The 22,580-nt window shown below is 35.9% G+C and overlaps 1 long non-coding RNA gene across 1 annotated transcript; it reads right to left on the bottom strand.

Moving 5' to 3' along the window:
* Positions 1–16,092: 16,092 nt before the first annotated feature.
* LOC126608528 (uncharacterized) lies at positions 16,093–17,516 on the bottom strand. The gene is made up of 2 exons (XR_007617899.1): positions 17,189–17,516; positions 16,093–16,300 (listed from the first exon to the last, which is right to left on the bottom strand). It is a non-coding gene; the product is annotated as an uncharacterized LOC126608528 (long non-coding RNA).
* Positions 17,517–22,580: the final 5,064 nt, after the last annotated feature.

The raw sequence follows: 22,580 nt of genomic DNA, 5'->3' as shown, positions 1-22,580 counted from the left end.
AATCACAATACACCGCATCTATCTTAGGTATTGTTTGGTACGTGTGATTGGACAGAACATAGTGGGACATGATGCACTCATACCACGTTTGGTGCGCCCATTTACTTGGGACGCGCTGTCCCGTGGAACATATTTTAGTCAATTTTTTGTGCCACCCTCCCCCTTGGAACGACTTGTTCCAGCCCATGGAACATAAAATTATAACTTTTTGGACAACAATACCCCTACTCTTTTTATGCACAATTAATCAAAATTATAATTTTCACTTCGAAAATTAATCAACAATCCAGAGATCTCTCCGTTTATGCACAATTAGCATAAAATATTCATTAAAATATGAAATTTACCTCAACAAATAAACTACAAAACTGAGTTCTCTTGTTTTTTCGCGATGTCAAGCTTCTTTGATCGCACTTCAAATTTTCCGAGAAACTGATTGACAAAAACCCAACAAAAAGCAATTTTCTTTGCGTTTGATTTCTATATTCAAAGAAGAAAAACATCAAAATGAAGAAAACCCATATCGGATAAAGGGTTCCTGAGAAGACAAAGAGAGGAAATTTTCTGGGGAAACAAACAAGAAGAACATAAGGGTATTGGGGAAACCGGTGAAAGGACAAGAGTTATGAGAGGGAGTGGAGGAATAAGAGGAAGAGGTGGAAACCGGTAATGGGTAATTTGTGAAGGGTATGATTGTCATTTAATCTTTCGCTCCATTACGGCCTAAGCGTACACCAAACGTAGTATGGAACCTCCGTTCCGTTTCACTTTGTCCCATTTTATCTCGTCTGCGTACCAAACGGTACCGTAATTAATAGACTTCAAGCTTAACCATACCGATATACGAGGACATGCATATGGCCTTCAATCATGAAAGTAACTAGTCATTTACCAAGAAACTCAAGCTTTTGAGTCCTCATTCATTCTCCAACCTTAATTTAGGCATCAGAGAGCCCTTTGAACACACCGCACCAATGTTACAACGCCTAACATATCCTACTCCTCCTTTGGTTGCAAGAATACTCAAGTGATTTTACACTTACGTAAAATTTACCCACATTCCTTTTACCATCAAAGAAGAAAGTTGCCGGTGGCTAGATAGTGGTACAAAATGTTCAAGAAATTTAGTTATTTATTTATGGGAAACTTTAAATTCAGTCCCTAGTCACTAATACTTTTCGACTAAAACCTTAATGATATTCAAATTTTGATCAAGTCCCTTGACTTTGTACACCTCATTACATTACTACTAGTATGTATATATCTATATATTTGACATTTTGTGAGATTTATAATCCCCAATTCTGTTAATATATATATATATAGATGTTATATAAATCTCAAATATAAAATCCCTAGAAACGGCTACAATAAAGAAAATTCAAACATTTTGATTGACTAAATGGATAGAAACAATGTAACAATATAAAACAACAAATGGCAAAAGAATCTATCTATAGTGTTAAAAAATTAGTACACTTTACATATATAACAAAATGGTACAATTGATAAGGAATAATGGTACGTTATAAATAATTTACGGGTACAAATAAAATATTAAAACAATTATGAGTACAAATGAAATTTTAGAAAATATGAGCACAATAAGAAATTAATATATGAGTACAAATTAAAACTAAAAATAGAAAAAAAGGGATGCAAATCACAACTGGGTACAAACTAAAAGTAGAAATATATAATATAAAGTTTACTCATAAATATAAATATTAAATGTAATGTTTCTAACATCAATTAAATATTTTAAAAATAAATTTAATTGTAAATATTATAATTGACATAATGATGGTCATTAAAACTTAAAAACCTTGATAAGAAAATTACAAAAAATAAAATAAAATTGTAATAAATAAAATAGAAAAAAAAGAGAGATAAAACCTAATCATATTTTTTTGGTAAGTAAAAACCACTCAAATCACTTTTCATATGATACGAAAATTATTGCACATAATTGAAAATCAATTAATTTCTTCTTACTTAATACATTTATTTATTTATATTATATTTTTAATCTATAGGTGTACTCTTATACTATTCTCTCTTGTCCCATCAGGAGGCAGTGGATCAAAAGACAAGAAGATTGTATTTTGTGTGAGAGAGTGCCGACGTTACTGTGCGGTGTGTCGCAGATTCAGAACGTGGGTCAGTACACATTGTGTTACGCGGGAATATCTTTCCTAAGATATTTTACCTGAACAAGTCTCTGTAAATTGCAATGCCAAAGTTGCAAATCGACCCGTTCACCCCTACTCTGCACCCATCTTCCTTGTCTTTTCCAGGGGTATTCTCGTGAATAAGCACTTGCTAATAGCTATGTGACCAGAAACAGCCCAGACATCGCCAGCCAGTACAGTACAAGCTTACGAAATATTTGTATTGGGTTGCAAGTTTCAAAAATCTGTTGGGCCCACTTGGAAATGCCATGCTCGTTGCTGGGTGTAGGGTTAAGAACCCTAGCTGTGAAATGTACTGGATTTAGAATTACAATGGCGTTGTTGTTGATGAGGAGCTAGGGTTAGGGCTAGCTGGATGTAGGGCATCAGTCCTTGATGAGTGCAGAGAAGCGATAGAGGCAGCACAGCAGCAAACAAGTTTAAGCAAAGATGCTTAGATTCTCTTGTTTTAATGAGATTTAGAATCTAGATGTTAGATTTGTCCAGCTGCTCCTTCAGTCCTTTTCTTTGGATTTCAACTTGACGGGCAGAGAAGTTATCCAGGTTTTCAGCTTGGTTTCTGCAAGACGTTAACGCATTAGGAAAACTAATGTTATTCGTTTAGAATAACGTTATAGTTGGTAATCTTAATTTTATGAATTCTATTGTAAACCTCATGAGACATGTTTGTCAGTGTGTTATTATTTGAATGGGTGAACTACAGACTAAGTCCCTCAGTATTATTCGGGCAAAACTTGAGTTCTTATGCTATCTCCAACCGAAGGGTCCAGAGGACCGAAAATTGTCCGAAAACCGTATCCAACCGAAGGCTAGGCCAGAGGACTATGGAATCTGAGAGGGCCCCATGGAATTGGAAATGGCTGAAGGGCTAGAGGGCTGGCTACATGCAGCCAGCCAGCCCAGGGCTAATGGAAATCCTGTCGGTTATAACCGACAGGAATGCTTTGAATTTTTTTTTTTTACAATTTTATTATTTTTTTTTTTTTTTACCAAATTTTTCCTATAACTTCTATTTTTCATATATTTTTTTAAATTCTTTTTTCCTATAACTTTTATTTTACAAAATTTGTTTCATTTTTTTTTAATTCCATTTTTTCCTGCAACTTCTATTTCACAAAATTTGTTTCATTTTATTTTAAATTCTATTTTTTTTCCTATAACTTCTATTTCACAGAATTTGTTTCATATTTTTTTTAATTCTATTTTTTTCCTATAACTTCCTAAGCCATTATACAACATTAAATTAAATTAGAAACATTAAATAACATTAACCAACATAAAAATTATACAACATAAAAAAAAACATTTAACAACATGAAACTTAAACAACATTTAAGTTGTAGTTTTTAAATAATAAATTATGTTTGGCCCTCGATTGGAGACAGTTTTTTGTGACAGAGCTAAAACGAGCCTTCTGGCCCTTTGGCACTCGGTTGGAGACAGAGGCAAATATGGTCATGTACTATTCAATAAAATATTAATATCTTGGAGGGCCAGAGGGCTAAAACGAGTCCTCTGACCAACCCTTGGTTGGAGATGGCCTTACATTTATTTTTACATTTTCTTTATTTTACCGCTTTCTTACATTTTCAGTCATTTTACATTTCAAATCATGTAGCTCAGCCCATCGGCTTAGATTTTACTTTCTACAAACGTTTGTTATCCTAATTCAATCATAAAAAGATTATATTTTGTTTCTCACTTTAATTTCTGTTTCACTTTCATTCACTTTTTATGCAAGCATACAAGAAGTTACATTAAATTTTAATTCCTCATTCACTCGAGTCTTAAAAGAACTTAACCAAACCAGTGTCATGTCACACCCGGCGCACAATCATTTGGTTAAGAAGTCAAATCTACACGCAACTTTCACACACAATCGAACACAAACACTGTTTTTTAGATGCCTCTAACAGTGGCACGCCTTTCTCTCTCTCTCTCTCTCTCCCTCCAGTCATCTCGTGGTGTCGAGACCAAAAGCAAGACTCAAGGCAAATAGGTGTAGTTGAACCCAGTCCAGACTCCTTCCACACCAACAAGGACAAAAATTAGATATATAAGGAGTGTGATATCCACACATCCCATTTTACTTCTCACACACATTTTTAATTTTTAGCCGTCGGATCAAATGAATTGAAAAAGATCAACGGACAGAAATTATCAAGAGTGCGTGAGAAGTAAAATGGGATGTATGGATAGCACACACCTATAAGAATAATAAAATATCTTCAGAAATTAAAGAATTGAAAGTAACACTAAACGTGATCAAATCTCATATAGCACAAGTCTGTTTAAATTATCAACATATATGGTTCCGTCCAGCTTTAGGTATAGTATTCAGTGCTGGAACGGTTTGCTAATGAATAGACTACAAAATTTAGGACTATAGTTCCATAATCTATTATATTAAGAGAAGAGGCCTTATTAACTTTTTGCCCATTTTTCTTTCAATTTTGCCCCCATTTTTTAATACACAATGTTGACATGAGGAAGGTAAAATAGTAATTTTATATATTTTGAACTTTTTCCCTTTTTTCCTATTTTGCCCTCACTTTTGATACATAATATTTACATAAGAATGGCAAAATAGTAATTTTATATTGAAATATTTACATAGAATAAAAAATATGCACTTATTAAGAGAAATTATTCCACCATCATTTTTTCATATACGTAAGTGAAATCATAATGTTTTTTAGATAGTTTGAATGAACTTAAATGGTAGTGCTTGAAGAAAATGTGAGAGGAGAGAGATAGTTGTTCACATAGAGAGTGTGTGCTCATCTGCTGGTTATTGATTAGGTAAACTCTTGGTTGAATAAATAAGACTACAAACCTAGGGATTTAGGGAGTGTTCTTAGTCAAAAGCTGTTTCAGTAGGGTTTGGCGTTGGAACCGATAAGATACGACAGTTGTGTGCTAATTGCTAATTATATAAGTTAGTAGTTAGTACTGGTGATTCCATGGTGACTTTATAAATTTAGAGTATTGATGTTTACATATTTATTTTTACTTCACGTATATTTTTTATAATTTTTTATTGTCTGGTCGAATGAATTAATAAAATAAAGTTTTAAAGAAAAATTCGTGATACTATTTACTTTAACGAAAAATTATATTTTTACACTAAAAAGTCAAACCTGGTACTATTCATTTTACCTTTTATTTTGTCTTTATCATTAAAATTCAAAGTTTTCAATTCATTTTCATTAGTTTTCCTTTAAAAAAAATCAATGATCAAAACTAACAATTATGTGGGAAAGTAAAAATGCATGTGAATATCACTATCCTAAATTTAATACTAGTGGACAAGCAGTCCTAACCTTTCTTCTATGTACGAGGCTCAACTCAAAAGAAAGTGATGGTACATATACCATATATTGCATAAATGTCACTGCTAAAATGAAGGATGCAATGTGTGCAATCTAGATTTGGCATGTGAGTGCGGTGGACTTCTCGCCCAATTTTGTCCTTCTTTGAGTAGCTAAAGCCCCACAACGTAAAGCAAAAGAAAGGGTACAAACTTGTCAAGCGAGCTTAATTCAAAGTATATACTATGACATCAAGTTGATATTACATTTTGAAATAGTTATTCAAATCATACATAAAAAAAAATAAAAAATAAAAGAAAGAAGAGTGCATGATGACCAGTTTTTTAACAGTATAAAGATGAAAATGAATGCGGACATGATAAACTATCTCGTTTAGTTACTTTTAAAACTCAATCGGACTCACCTAATTTTATGTTAATTTGGTTGTTAGTAAACAAATGAATATATATTATACGTATTCCTTGCACTACATTTGTTGTAAGTGAAAATGTCCTAAATGTTGAATAATGTGAAAAATCGCATATCGGTCATCTTGCAAAATAAATTGCAACTTCTATTAAATGTTTATACTTCTCATTATACTGAAACCCTTTGAGTAGATGATAATGTTAGTGTGATTAGTGAGAATAATAGTGAGTTGCTTTGAATTTTAACACCGAGTGCTGATAACAATATTTTTTAAGATATAATTTAATTGTAATTGAGCATCTCAACATGTGAAAAAGACACTATCATGAGTCATAACATGGAGACTAGGGCAAGCAACTTTATGAAGTATGAATTGTTTTCCCACATGAAATTCTTCCTCATTGGCCTAAAATTCTTATAGCCTACGGAAATTAGAAAGAGACAGTGGCACAAATGTAGAAGAGAGCCTAGTTTACTACTTATTGGGAAATCAAGCAAGCAAAATAGAGAAAGCATATTCCTAAACCCTAAAATAATACATAGGAATATGGGGCATAAGGCCTCCACGTCCACGCCAAACCGGCTTCCGAAACCCAAAAAGAGTGGTGTGAGCTGCCTGGCCAGTGCCATGTGATTTTACTGCTCTAATTCCTTGTTCTTTGAACCTTGAATTCCTTGCTTTGACTTGCGTAATTCTATATTGTTGTTATAGTTAATTAAGTTTGATTCTTTGTTTGTGGGAAAACGTTTTTAAGCTTTCTGATTTTTCTTTTGCTCAAATTTTAAGCTTTCTGATTAGATATAAGAGTACATTATAGCAATGATCCCTCAACTTTAATCAAATTGGAGCAATGGTTCCTCAATTAAAAATTCGTTACCATTGGTCCCTCAATTTATCAAAATGTGTAGTTATAGTCATTTTCATCAATTTCGTCAAAATTTTGTCAAAATAAGTTATCTTGGAATGACCATTTATACAATTAGGGTCCCTCAACTCATTAAAGTGTGTAATTATGGTCATTTTCGTCAACTACGTCAAAACTAGTTATGTTGGAATGACCAATGGTAATGGATTTTTAGTTAAGAGCAACTCCACCGTGGTGGATTGCTCGGGGGACAGGCGAGAGAAAAGGGCTCGAGGCCCTGTGGATTCGCTCTAGCGTGAAAGAGCCCGAGTGGAGGTGGAGGCCCGAGCTCTGGGCCTGTGAAGAATTGCCAGCCCGCGAGCCCGAGTGGATTGGCTATCAAGGCTGACATCAGCCCTGCAGCAAGCCCCTTTTTTATTTTTTTTATGTCAGGCACGTGCATCCCACCCGCGCGTGGGGCGCGTCACCCGACATCTTTTCAGAAAAATCAACCCACTTTTCAGACTGAAATGTTACTGTTGGGAAGCCATGTGGCTTCCCACAATCCGTTCGATCTCAACGGTTCTTTAACTTGGACCGTTCGATCTCAATGGTAAAAAAAATAAAAAAAATCTTATTTAATATCAACCGTTCGATCTGAGATCAACGGTCGATATTAATATGCTTTATAAATAAATAAATAAAAGAAAAAATAGTTTTAAAATTAAGAAAAATTATCGTTGTGACACGTGGCACAATCTAGAGTATTGGAATTCAATTTTTTTTAAATCCAACGGCAGAGATTAATTAATTGAATAAAGAAATTTAAAAAATTGTAAAAAATCCGAAAAATATCTGAATTTAAAAAAAAAATGTTTCTACTTTTCTATAAATGCATTCTCATTATCATCTACCTTACACCACAATTTCATATTTTCTCAACTACTTTCAATCACATTCCTATCTTTCTCTCAAAGTTTCAATCCAATTTTTTTTCAACAAAATGACTACTGATGCAGGTATGAATTGGATGCTTCTTGAAGATGTTGCATTGTGTACTTGCTGGGTTGAAATTACTCATAGTTCGCGTACGGGTAATGAGATGCAGTTGTGAGAAATGTGGAGTCTTATTCATACCAATTATCTTGAAAAAATGGGTGGGAGTAAAACCAAAGAATCGACATCTAGTCGTTGGAAATTACTTAGCCAATCGTTTAGTATTTGGAGAGACGCCTTGGCACAAGCTAGTAGTAGTCTTCGAAATGGGAAAAATTATACGGATCAGGTAACAATATATTATTCTTTTGTTTGTACTATACCCAGATTTACATTGTAATTATTTGTTTGTATTATTTATTTGTTACCTACTTTAATTATAATTATTTGTTACATACTTTGATTTATTTATTTGTTACATACTTTGATTATAATTTTTTGTTTGTATTATTTATTTGTTACATACTTTGATTATAATTTTTTGTTTGTATTATTTATTTGTTACCTACTTTAATTATAATTATTTGTTTGTATTAATTATTTGTTACCTACTTTGATTATAATTATTTCTTCTCCCCCATTGTGTAGCTAATTCAAGCACAAACTTGGTATGGTGCCAAAACCAAAGCAAAAATAAATCATTCGACCAGTGGGAATGTTGGAATATTGTCAAAGATTGTCCTAAATTCAGAGTTGTGCCTGTCGGCCCAGAAGTTGTCATGAACAGCACCCCTCTACACTCTACACTTGATAATGGCTTGCATGAAGATGATGGAGAAGAAGTACCCGAAACGCCCATCCCTGAACAAGTGTTAGGTTCGACCCATTATCCAATTAGGCCTCAAGGTAAGAAAGCTTCAAAGAGAAAAGGAAGTGCTTCCAAGTATGATTATGCAAAGTACATGGAAGAACTTACTCGCCATAGTGAATTGACTTTGATGCGGGAAATGGCGAAATTTGAGGCTGATAAGCCTAGAGATGAGACAAAAGCTGCAGCTGTTGAGAGAGAATTTCAAGCTAATGAGAGAGAAAGAGAGCTACTTAGGCAAGAAAGAGAACTGGTTAGAGAAGAAAAAATGGCTCAACGAGATCGTGAGATTATGAATACGCATTTAGAAGGGAAGTCTCCAAACTCTAAATATTTCTGGAAATCGGAGAAAGATGATGTGGTGCATAAGAGGCGTGCAAGAGAAGCGAGAGCAAGAGGAGATGGTCCTAGCATGACAAGAGAAGATCATCCTAGCACCACAAATTGGTTAAGTGATGATGATTAGAGTACTTTTTGTAATCGGAGCCCATAGTTTTCCAATCACCTTGGGTTGTAATTTATTATTTATTGAATAGAGTATTTTATGTTGTTTCTAATTTATTGAATTTAGTACTTTATTTAAAGTGAGAGTAAATTTATTTAATATGGTAATATATTTATACCATAAGATAATCTTTATTCAAATGACATAAACACACCAAATAAAAAACTCATGAAATGAACTAAAATAAAACGCACCAAATAAAATTACATAAACACACCAAATAAAATTACATAAATCCATGTATCAAAAGATGCCATCGCCTAAAAAATGATACTTTTTGCTCATTTTCTATCTCCATAAATGCCTTGCCATGCACTTGGACATTTTTTCCACGTCCAATGCATACAATCAATGCTCCCAATCATCCCAGAAAAACCTTGCATCTCTGCCTTCTTCAGAAGCTTTTCCAAGTCCATGTGAGTAGGTTGGCGGAGGTACTCTGCGATGTAGATAGATTCAATTGCTCTGCAAAACCTCATCAGGGACTGACGAATGGATAATTTCCCTATCCTCGCTATCTCATCCACTTGGTCTGTAGCTGCTCCATACGCAAGCATCCGCAATGCAGTAGTAATTTTTTGCTCGGGAAGGAGACCCATAGCACTAAAAACATCATTCTTTTGCACAAAGTAAGAATCATGGTTGCAAACAGCAATCATGATTTTGTTGAACAAATGTCGTTCCATTATAAAACGACGTCTGAAGTACGTATCAGGAAATGCACTGTTACGGATAAAATAATTGTCCAATAGCTCCACACCTCGTCGTTTCCTGTTTCTATCAAGGTTTCTGGAACAGGTGGGCATGCATATCTGAGCCATAGCTTGGATGACTCGACGGGAATGTGAGTCTCTGGCCATTCTTGCGTCGTCATCTCTTTTTCTCCGCTCCTCATCCTCTTTCTTCTCATTTTGGGCTATATGGAGATTCAACATTCCTTCAAATTGGTTAAACAATTCTTTCTCTTCTTGATCGATTTCCAACATCATGCTTGAAGAAGAAGACATTGTAAGTAGAAACTATGAATAATGATACAAATTTTGATTTGGTGAAGAAGGAAGCAGAAACTATGAATAATGATAGAGATATTGAGAAAATTGTTGTGAGATTTAAAAGGATGGATGATGGATTATATGGAGGATTCTGAAATGATTAGGTTGTAGATGGTGCCACGTGGCATGTCGTCATTCGTTAAAAATCTGATCGAAATTTATCCTAAAAGATTCTGAAAAGATAACGACACGTGGCACGACGGCATTGGATAAAAATCTTATCGAAATCCATCACTAGTAATTATTTTTTCGGATAATGACACATGGCGCAACGAGAACGATTTTAAATCTGATTGAAATATGTCCTGAAAGATTCTGAAAAGATAACGACACGTGACATGATGACATTGGATAAAAATATTATCAAAATCTATGACCAATAATAGTCGTTTTGGGTAAATGACACGTGGCGCAACAACAACGATTTATTATATCTTATCCGAAATTACAAATAAATTTATTTACTATTATTTTGTAAATAAAAATTAATACTATTTTATTGCCTATTGCCAGGGCTATTCAAGTGCAACGGTGGAGATGCAAAAGGCAGTTACTGTTTATTAAGGGCAGTTACTATTCACAAGGTAGATTGAATAGTGGATTGCTTGGGGGAGGGCTCTGACGGTGGAGTTGCTCTAAGGGACCATAGCTACAATTTACTCTAAATATAATAATCATATGAACTAGCTAAGCGCCTAAGCCTGCATGAGTTGGAAAATGTGGCTGTTGCAGCTGGAAATGGATGCTCTTCGGATCCCTTCCTCTTAATTCACCAAATTAGGAAATTCGTGTCATTGAAATTTGATCCAACGGCTAAAGTTATTATAACTTTTAAAGTGGACTCATGTTTGTAGCCGTTAGATCAAATTTCAATGGTACAGATCCTCTGATTTTGTAGATTAGAATAAAGGGATTTGGAGATGAATCATTTCCGCTACAGCTAACTCTTCTGCACAAAATTTGCGCCAAGTTCAAGATCCCAGTTAGCCACGCAAGTGACTTCTTTCTTACATTCTGCCGCGTTTACACAGTGTTTAGGAATAGGCTTCTGGCTTTCTGGGTAAAATATAATAAATCTTACCTTATATTGTGTTAGGTATAATATGTAGGTAATCTCTGTGGCAGTGATTTTGTGGTCCAATATTATGAATCTGAACTATATTTAAATATATTTTAACTAATAGTTTAATTTACAATCTCAATAAAAGAATATTTTTCATATATTATGTGCCACATAATAGCAAAAGAAGAGAGGAAAAAAAAAAAAGAGGAAAATTGGGAAGAGATGTAGACAATGTTTTAATGACAAAAATGGTAGTCAATCCAAGAAAAAACATGATCTAAGTTGAAATTTTCCTTTGGTTTTTAATGAGATTGAATCGTAGCCCAAAAAGTTTAAAATGCTTGTTTGCATTAGATAGCCGACAACAAGTTTTATGATCAATCTTTCTCAAGAATTTAAACACCTTCCCTTTTAAATAGATCATGATTGTTCAAGACTTCAGGTCTTGGGGTAGAACTTAAAAAACCTAACCTCTAGAGAGAACAATAAAGAAAAATATATTTGAAGCACACTTTTGTCTTTAACTTTAAGTTCAACAGTAATACAACTTGCAGTCAATTCTCTTTATTTTTCTTCAAGTTTCCCCCTAATTTGTTAACTATCTTCATTTTCGGATTGTGGTCACTTTTTCACCATGACAAGAAGAGTTTTCGTGGTTATGACAACTCTCTTAAAGCACTTCCACCGGAGGTGAAATGTGCCAGCACCTAGTCAAAAAACCAAGCTAGGGGTCAGTGAATCCACTCCAGCCCACAAACTAGCCTCGCACCCAGCCCAAGCCAGGCAACAGACCAACCCATTTTTTACTAACCTAGGGACCGGCTTATTTGGTTGGCGCGTGGCTTTCACTTGCGAGTAGGCGCAAGTAAGAGACAGGAATGCAGGCGGCGGGGCCCTTTGTCAGCGCACTCACCCATCACCCGGATCATGGCGACATGGCCCTCTCTTTGCGGTTGGATTTCCAACGTTTAAATTTTCAAGACCGTTGGATTTCCTATGGTAAAAAAAATTGAATTTCACTTTTAAACTGGACCGTCTGATCACAGATCAATGGTCCACGTTCCCCCCCCCCCCAAAAAGGCCCAACGGTCATAATTATGACTGTTAGCCACGTGGCAGCTCTTTGGCTGTTGGATTGGAATATCTTCCACTTTCTTACATCACATTTCAATATTTTGTACACTTTGAGAGAAAAAAATGACTTCGTGAAAGCTCATTGAAGATGTTACGTTGTGTGAATGTTGGGTTCACATTACTCATGACCCGATTACGAGTAATGAGATGGATAAGCTAGAAATGTGGAGTAAAATTACAAAAATGTTTTGCGATGTACAGGGAAAAGACGCCAGAACTAGTCAAGGTCTTCAAGGTCATTGGAAAAAACTCAACGCATCCTTTACTTGTTGGAAAAACGCCATCTCTCATGCTTCCGGTAATCTGCGTAGTGGGACAAGTTTAGCGGATCAGGTGACAATATTTTTATTTATTTATATGCATTCCACCCGCATCCATATTTTAATTTATTTAATTTCTTATGTAATTTTTATGTAATTTCTTATGTAATTTATATGCATTCCACCTGCATTTTTTAATACTATCTCATCCTACATTTTTATAGACACTACAAGCACAAGCATTCTGCAATGCAAAGAACCAAAACAAATCATTCAACAAATGGGAATGTTGGCAAATTGTCAAAGATTGCCCTAGATACAAAATTGTGGCAACTGGTCCAGAAGTTGTCATGCACGACATAGGTCTACACAGTTCGCCAGAAGCAGACACAGCCGAACAAGAAGCCAACACATTTTAAGACACGTAAGGGACGCCTGAACAAGTGTCGGAGACCCAACCGACTCGTTAGTCCCTCAGGCCTCAAGGTAAAAAGGCATCAAAGAAAAAATGTAGTTCTTCCAAAAATGACTACACTAAATATATGGAAGAACTTGCTCGCCAAGGTAAACTGAACATAGCACGTGAAAAGGCTAGAGATGAGGAAAAAGTTGCTCCTATGGCGGCAATAATAGCAGCTACTGAGGTCTATAATGCGGCGGCTGAGAGACAAAGAGAAATAGTTAATCGAGAGAATGAGATGATTAGAGAAGCACTTCATCGAGAAAATGAGATGCTTAGAGAAGAATGGATGGCTCAAGCAGATCGTGACATTATGAACAAGCCTTTAATAGGACTGTCTCCGAATTCAAAATATTTTTGGACATTGGAAAAAAAAGAGGTCGTGCAAAGGAGGCGTGCAAGAGATGCCGAAACAATATCTACAGAAATCCTAGTAACGAAGATCCTAGCACCACATATCCTAGCTCCACAGACTTTGTATAATTTTGTATTTATTTTTAGTACTTTATTTAATTTTTATGTAATTTTTATGTAATTTCTTATTTATTTTTAGAACTTTATTTAGTTTCTTATGTAATTGTTAATGTAATTTCTTATTTATTTTTAGAACTTTATGCAATTTCAAATTTATTTTTTGTACTTTATTTAAACACATCAAATAAGATTACATAAACTCACCAAATAAGATTACATTAAACTCACCAAATAAACTTTAAAAAAAACACCAAATAAAATTACATAACCTCACCATATAAACTTAAAAAAAAAAAACACACTAAATAAGATTACTTAAAAAAATACACTTTATTCTTCAACCACAAGCCTCATTTTAATTATCTTCGCCTTCATGCAATCCTCACTGGTGCTCAATTAAGTCATTCTGGTGGGTTACATGCCAGTATGGCTCTTGCACATCAGTGTACCGCTGAACGATTAATTCATTGTAACGTCCATCCTGTTCCAATGGCTCATGTTGCACGGGATCTTCGGTCCCCGGTCATGAGCACAGTAGATATATGTTCTTGAGTTGTTCATCGGATCCGGCTCATAATCATCGACGACATCATAATCATACTCATCTTCTACAACCATGTTGTGGAGAATAATACACGTCATCATGATGGATCGAAGAGCCTCGACTTCAAACATTCCAGCTGCAGCTTTGACAATCGCCCAACGAGCTTGCAGGATGCCAAAACAACGTTCCATATCCTTCCTACTTCCTACACCCCTCTTGACATTTTGCGAAGTGTTTTTCTTTTTCAATCTGTGGATATGGCACTGTTTTGACAAACGTAGCCCACCTTAGGTAAATGCCGTCTGCAAGGTAGTATGGTCCGTCGTATTTAGTGTCATTAACCCAATATGTGCATTTCGACGATTTTCCTTGCAGCAGATCGTCGAACACTGGAGATTAAGCAATGACATTTAAGTCATTCTGAGCTCCTGGAACACCAAAAAAAGCATGTCAAATCCATGTATCAAATGAAGCCACCGCTTCCAAAATGATACTTTTCGCTTCTTTTTTGTCTCCATAAGCTCCTTGCCACACACTTGGACAGTTTTTCCAAGTCCAGTGCATGCAATCAATGCTTCCAATCATGCCAGGCAAGCCTCGCATCTCACCCTTCCTTAGAAGCCTTTACATGTCCCTTGGAGTGGGTTTCCGGAGGTACTCATTGGTGTACAGAGCTTTAATTGCAGAGCAAAACCGCATCAGGAACTCGAGAACAGTTGTTTTTCCCATCATCACGATCTCATCCACTGGATCTGCAGATGCTCCATATGCAAGCATTCGCAAGGCAACCATAATTTTTTGCTCTGGAAGAAGACCTAGAACACAAAAAACATCCTCTTTTTGTATAAAATATAGATCATGGTTGCAAATAACACTTATGATTTTGTTGAACAAACTTCGTTGCATTCTAAAACGACGTCTAAAAACATGATCAGGGAATATGCTGTTGGGAATAAAATAATCTTCCAAGAGATCTTTACCTCGTCTTTCCCTTTTTCTATCGAAGTTTGCGGCACGTCTGGGTTTGGCTATCTGACCCACAGCTTCCATGACACGGAGGGAATGTGAGGCCATTTGCCTTCTATGGTCATCATCCGAGTCCCCCTCCATTGCGAAAGTCTCATCTCCACCTCCACCTCCACCTTCCTCGAGATTAATCAATTCTTCTTGTTGTGCCAACAATCTTTTCTATTGCTCCACAAATTGTTTATGCACTCTCCTTGAAGAAGACATTGTAAAAAAAACTCAAGATTTGAAAACGATGAAGAAGGATTCTAAGCTAAAAAAAAAGATTAAGTTTGGTGTGAGGATGGATGTAAAGATGTAGAGTTTATATGGAAAAAAAAAATATGAGGTTCTGGACAATGCCACGTGGCACGTCGGGATTGGTTGAAAATCTTATCGTAATCTTGACTAAATTATTATAAACAGATAGTGACACGTGGCGCATCGGGATTAGTTGCAAATCTTAGCGGAAATCTATTCACAAAATAGTACGTTCAGATAATGACACGTGGCGTGACGAGATTGGTTAAAAATCTTATCCGAAATTAAAACTATTTTATTTATTTATTCTTTTATAAAAAAAAAATTAAATGGGCTAGGTGCCAGTGCATTTTGTAGGGGTGGGGATCGTTTGTGCCAGCGCATTTTTAGACTGGCTACCAGCGCATTTTTTTAGGGGTGGAGATGCTTTGGCCTAAATAGGTTTACACGAGAGTGACATGCGAGTAACCTGTTTCGACAAGATAAGAAAAAAGTTATTATGATGATATTAATTTAAACTACTAAAAAAACTTACTATAAAATACAATAGATATAATGAATATGTATATATTGTTTATTAATTATTATTCTATATAAATTTTAAAATTTAAGTTTTATTTATTTATTAATTTATTTTTATAGTATATTATATGACACACCCCGACTGAGATCAAGGCATGCTGGCCGTCACGTGAGAGTGACGTAGCCATGTGCACAGTACGAAAGCAATAAAGATAAGAATTTTACGAATAATTAAGAACCAAATTACTAGAGTGCACTACTATACAGAAAGTGATAGGAGTTAGTTACAACAGTGAACACTCTTAATCAGAGCATAAAGTCTAGGTGCAGTCCAGTAGGACAAGTACTAGTTATACAGTACCGAGAATGTCCTACTATTATTTGGATAAGTCAGAACTGCCGATGTCCTCAAGCCACCACCAGCAAGCTTACTTAAAACCTGGAGGGGTGCAAAACTGAAAACGTGAGCGGGCAAGAACAAATGTTTTACAAAATCATTTTCTTTTGTCAACATACTAACCCCTCGCTGTAAAACATGTAAAATTTTCCTAGAATCAAGATATAAGCATATACATAATTTATATATACATGAAATCATATCAATTCAATTTATGCTTCACATAATCATATTCAAATGTATGCCATGCCAAAATATAACAAAGTAAACAATCCAGGTAAGAATGATTTCATAGAAATATGATATGTTAGCCGGAACCTCTGTGATAGTCTGTATGGCTGAATTCATAATTCAAAAGTCAATCTAGCCGAAGTCACTACAATGACCTATACGGCAATATACTGCACATAAGTCGGAACCACTAAAAATGGTCTATACGACAAGATTGAGTGAAATATAATTATGCTCAATTCTATTCTCTCATAATAGTCGGGCGATAAATCGCTAGTCACCTATGAGTCGGAACCATAAATAAGGTCTGTATGACAAGACTGTGCACTTAAGTTGGATCCAATATGAGCATATAGTGCGGGAGGTGACGTAAATAAACAGGCATGTACTTCACATCTCTGGTTACATCACAATCACCCTAGGTGCAGTTTTATGAGCTCAACATCAATTCATCACATATCATATCATCGATGATTCACATAATCAAACATAAATTACCTGAACTTACTTGTGCCTCCACCACACCACATTTATATATATATATATATATATATATATATATATATATGCAACCATGAAATGCATATTCAGAATATAAAAGCATTTGACATATTATTTCATAGAATACTTTCCTTAAAATGCATTTCTGGGAAATATAACAAGTATATAAATATATACTGAAAACAAAAGCCCACTCACTGATATGTCGACGGGTCGTAACCCCCGAGTCGCCCCTGGATACGCTCGTCCTCGTGATAAGTCTCACTTATATGCGAATTAACTATAAAAACGTTATTTTAAAGCACATAAGCAAAACTAGCTAATAACTTCTCATACATTGCTCAATTTTGGTATTTGAATATACCAACGTGACCTACACAACCTCACGAACATCGTGATATTTTTAGATAAATTTTTTTGTGACTCACGCGCCGGGGGAGGGCACGGCCTCACGTGCCCTCACGCGCATCACCTTCAACCTCCATATGCCGAAACTGTGTCACCAGCACCGGATTCTTGGCAGACCTGCAACGGATTCTTGGCAGACCTGCAACTGCCTATTTCTCGCTTGTTTTTGCACCATTTTTCACGTATTTTATACCAAAATGAAGCTCTTAACTTGTAGAACACAATCATACTAATTTAAAGTTCTAAAAGTCACAGAATCTCACCGGAGAATTCCAAGAAAATTGGCCAAACTTCGTCCACACTATCCTGACTTCTAAAACCTTCAAACGAAGCACTCCGAGCTTCCTTGGGACCTCACTAAGCTTCCTACAAGCTTCAAATTCCCAAAAACATCCATAATTACGTGTGCATGAACAGTGCACAAATCGGGGGTTATGAAAAACTAGGGATTTCAAAGGTATCCTTACCTGAAATGGGTACCAATCGACTCGTCTGGGCTTCACAAACACAATGGTACCATTTTCTTCCTCGATCAGTGGTTTGAGAGGTCCTTGGTGTTTGTCCGTACAAGAAGAGAGAGAGAGAGAGAGAGAGAGAGAGAGAGAGTCCGAGAAAGGAGAGAGAGCACGGGAAGAAGGGAAAAGGAGTAAGTGTGGTGTGTGTGTGATCCACGTGATCACCAATTCAAGACCACAAAACAATCTCTAAGTCTCAATATGTCACACATACACACTATCATTTTCCCGTCCAAGGATAAAGCTGTCATTTTACATCGTCGAAAATTATATATTTGGGACGGGCTGTGACATTATAGGCAAAGATTGAGATTAAAAATCATAAAACACATTAAAAATAAAAATATCAAGTAATTTAAAAATACCAAACACATTAAAAAATATATAATAATTAATTTACATGTGCAAAAAATATGAAAAAAAAAATATGCAAACGCTCGTAGTCACGTCCTGTACGCTTTGAGGATGTGTATATGGGTTCAGGATCCTCTCCTGAGCAGATGGAGAGGATCCTCCTGACCAAGGCCATCGGGCCGTTCATTTTTTATCCAACGGTTATAATTATTATAACTTTTAGAGGGCCCCCCTGTTTGTAGCCGTTGGATAAAAAATGAATGGCCCGATGGGCCTGGTCAGGGGCCTGGTCAGAAGGATCCTCTCCATCTGCTCAGGAGAGGATCCTGATCCGTGTATATGATTGTTTGAATTTTTAAAACCATATACAAACTCTCATGAATAGTATTTTTAAGGGAGTTCAAAATAAACAAAACTCATAATCATTAATGTATAAGCCTGAAAGATGTGAAAGCATAATAAATGTTCATAATTGCATCCTCAACGCTTATACAATAGTTACATGGTTGTTTAGATTTTTAAAACCCTCCAAATCTCATGAACAATATTTTTTATTTGAGTGCAAAATTTAAAAAAAAATTAATAATAATTATTGTAGAAGTGTTAAAAATGTAATCACTCATAATGAAAAGCTTTACAACTTTCATGTAGGGGTCAACTCTGAAATTTAGTATAAATACACTAACTTAGTATTATGTTTTACATTTTTTGGGGTCAAATTATGTTTTTCATTTTCATTTTTATTGATTTAAAATATATTTTTCTTAATGGGTAACGGGTCAGGTCATATTACCTGATAATATTAACGGGTTGATTTCGGGTCGGGTCATATTACCCGTTTACTTTAATGGGTATTACACGACATGACCCGTTAAGTTATCAGGTATGACACAAAAACGACATGAACACGAGAAAAACGACACGAATGCTACTCACCAAAAGAAATGGTAAAAAAAGCTATGAGATATCCTTTTTTCTTGGGTAAATTACATTTTACCACCTTAGGTTTGAGGTCTATTGCAATCTCATACAATATCTTTAAAACATTTCACTTTCATACCTCAAGTACTATTTTATTTCAATATAATACATCTGTTATATTTTCCATTCATTGGTTTGTTAAGAGCTTATATGGCTGCCACATTTGTGCCATGTGGCAAAAAAATAATTTTTTATGCATTAAAAATATTATAATATTTATCCTATTTACCCTATAAAAAATAATATAAAAAAATACCCAAAAATCCTTCCCCGACCCCTTCCCCTTCCCCGCAACCCCTACCCCGCCTGACTTTGCCCCTGCCCCAAATCACGGTCCTGGATCCCCAGCCCTAGCAATCTAACCCGCCCCGGTTTCCGGAACCCCTTCCCCCCACACCAAAAAACTGTCGTCCCGATCCAAACCCTCGCCCGCCCAATCCAAAAAGCCCCAACCCGCTTCCCCGGATCCTATTCTCGTTGATGCCTCCCTAGACAACCCGGATCTCGGCCCGTTTATGCTCAAGCTGGCTCGGAACACAATCTCCTCCGTCGAGGGTCCGAACAAGGCATTGGAGTAGGCAGTCTGGGCGTCCAAGTCGTTCAAGCGATGCGCGGTGGATGGCGAGCTGAGCTTGGATCTGGCCGTAAGCTTGGACAGCAAGGCGAGGCGAGCCTGAACTGTGAGGAGAGCCGAGCCTGGACAGTGTGCGGTGGACAAAGACTATACTCGACATCCTCGCTGAAGAAAAAGAGAGTGGAGGAAAGGGAGTGGGATGGGGGGTTGCGGAGAAGGTGGGATGGGGGGTCGCGACGAAGGTGGGGGTTGGGTGGGATGGGGTGGGATGAGGTGGGACGGAGGAGAAGGAGTGGGTCAGGGGGGAATGGTTTCTGGGTTTTTTATTTTTATTTTTATATATATAGGATAAATATTTTAATATTTAAATGCATAACAAATTATTTTTTTGCCACGTGGTACAAATTTGGTAGCCACATCAGCTCTTAACAAACCAATGAATGGAAAATGTAACGAATGTATTATATTGAAATAAAATAGTACTTGAGGTATGACAGTGAAATGTTTTAAATATGTAAGGAATTGAAATCGACCCCAAACCTGAAGAGGTAAAATGTCATTTATCCTTGTTTTTCTTTCTAGAAAAAAGAAAAACAAAGGTATAGGAGACAAGGGCCTCACATTCTATGCAAAATAATTAATAATTGAACTCATGCAACCCGTCCAAAGTTAGCAATCTACATCTAGAAACAGCAGGCGCACTGAATTGCTTCCATAGCTAGTTGGATTGAATAATTGAGCACTTGAAAACCCTAACAGCCCATCTTTCCCGCACCACTATTGGATTGAATTATTAACTGACCTGCTTGCTTTAAAGAAAGAGATTCTCATTTTTTTTTAATGAGAATTAGTTATGGGATTCACTCTACATCGAATTTCAACGCTTAGAATCGTCTATTTTGTAAGTCATGATTCATAGATCATCATTGTAAAAATTCAATTCAATTTGAAACTATTTACCTATTTAATTGTCATCACGAAATTTCAATATTTCTTATAATATAGTTTTTGTCAATTTATGTGAGCTCAATTAAATGTTTATTTTACAAGAATGATCTATGAGGTGCAAGTTGAAAAATAACTATTTGGACCGTTGAATTTCAATGTGACGTGGGATATAAAAGTATGAGAAATTTTATTTGAACCCTATAAACTTCTTTCCACACCCAACTTAAATATTTTTGCCATTAAACTCTCCACTTTACCCCTAAATTAATGTGAGATAAGAAAAATATATTGAATGGAGATGAACCCATATCAGCCCCACCAACGCCCGCTGTTTTCCGGCATCTTCTTCATTGAGGCGGGTGAATCTTTTGTGTCAGCGTCTTCTCTTTTTAGGTTTTTTTTCCGTTCTCTCTGGGTGCGTTTGGTACGCGGACGGGACGGAACGGAACGGGACGGGACGGGACGGAACGAAGGTGTAATTTTTGAAAAAGACATGGGGTATATTTGTCTTAAAATGGTAAAACATTGTGTTCCACAGACGTGGAACAAACCCGTTCCAGGGGGGAGAGGTGGAACGCAAAAACACCCAAAATCTGTCCCGTGGAACAACCCGTTCCACCCATTTTTAGCGCACTAAACACGGGACGGAACGCCTCGTTCCGTTCCGTCCCGTCCCGTCCCACGTACCAAACGCACCCTCTATATCCATCTTATATTCTCCTCCTCCTCCTCCTCTCTATTGCTCACTTCCTTCAACCGACAAATGCCAAAAGCAAATTTGGGCCTACACAATTTTCGAGTGTTATAGAGTCGGCGACGTGGAGAATCATGACCAAGGGTACCTTTGTGTTGTATGGAAGGCGTTAGATGTCAAAGCTTGTGAAAGGTAAATGGGCTGCCATGGATGGCAGAAGTTGCCTTGAAAAATCACCAGCAAATCTCTGGTGGGGTTTGAGGTGGAAGTGACAGTGGATGTAAAAAGACATTTTGATTTTGTTTTTTGTTTTTAAGTTTTATACAAGGGTGAATTAGGAATTTTAATAATTGGGTGTAAAAGGATGTTGAATGGGTTTTAATAAAATTTTTCTAAAAGTATATACGATCTTCATTTACCCTTTCAGTTCTATATTTAGAAGCAGAAAAGTACTTCCGAGAATCCCTTCCTCAAATACACTGCTGTAAGTGGGTTTGTGTCTCTCTACTTTATATTATCTAATTTTTCACGTTGTGGAGAGAGAAGCTGACAATCTTACTATACATCCATTCTAGATACGTTTCAACGTTTTTAATTAGAACAGAATTAAATAATATAAAGACATATAATTGACAGTGAGATTATATAAATTCTTATATAAAAGAATTTGAAGCTACCCACCAACAGCTAGTGCTTAAGGCACTCAAGCCACTCTGTTGTTCCAATAAATGACCATCATTATCAAAGCATAGTACTTCCCTCCTTCCCGCATAAACGTATTCTTTTTGGTAAATGGATTCTCTTCAGATCTTTTATACCAAATCTATTAAATTCAATCTTTTAAAATTTGATCCCACAATTAAAGTTATTATAATTTGTAAAGAGACTTTTTATTTGTCGTCGTTTGATCAAATTTTAAGGATCGAGATTTGTTGATTGCGTTGATTTGATGGAAATGATCCAAAAAGAATCCCTTTCCTTCTTTTTGGAGTAGATCTCTTACAATATTAATTTGTTTTGGCACCGGTTCGTTTAGAATATTTGATTAAAAATTAGTTACTTTTAAATAATACAAAAAGTGAGTTTTTAAACTTGAATTGAAATCCATTACTTTCT

Source organism: Malus sylvestris, chromosome 16 (assembly GCF_916048215.2).
Source record: "Malus sylvestris chromosome 16, drMalSylv7.2, whole genome shotgun sequence".
NCBI classification, from domain to species: domain Eukaryota; kingdom Viridiplantae; phylum Streptophyta; class Magnoliopsida; order Rosales; family Rosaceae; genus Malus; species Malus sylvestris.
The sequence above is the reverse complement of the archived record's forward strand: the minus strand, read 5'-3'. Positions and strand labels throughout refer to the sequence as shown.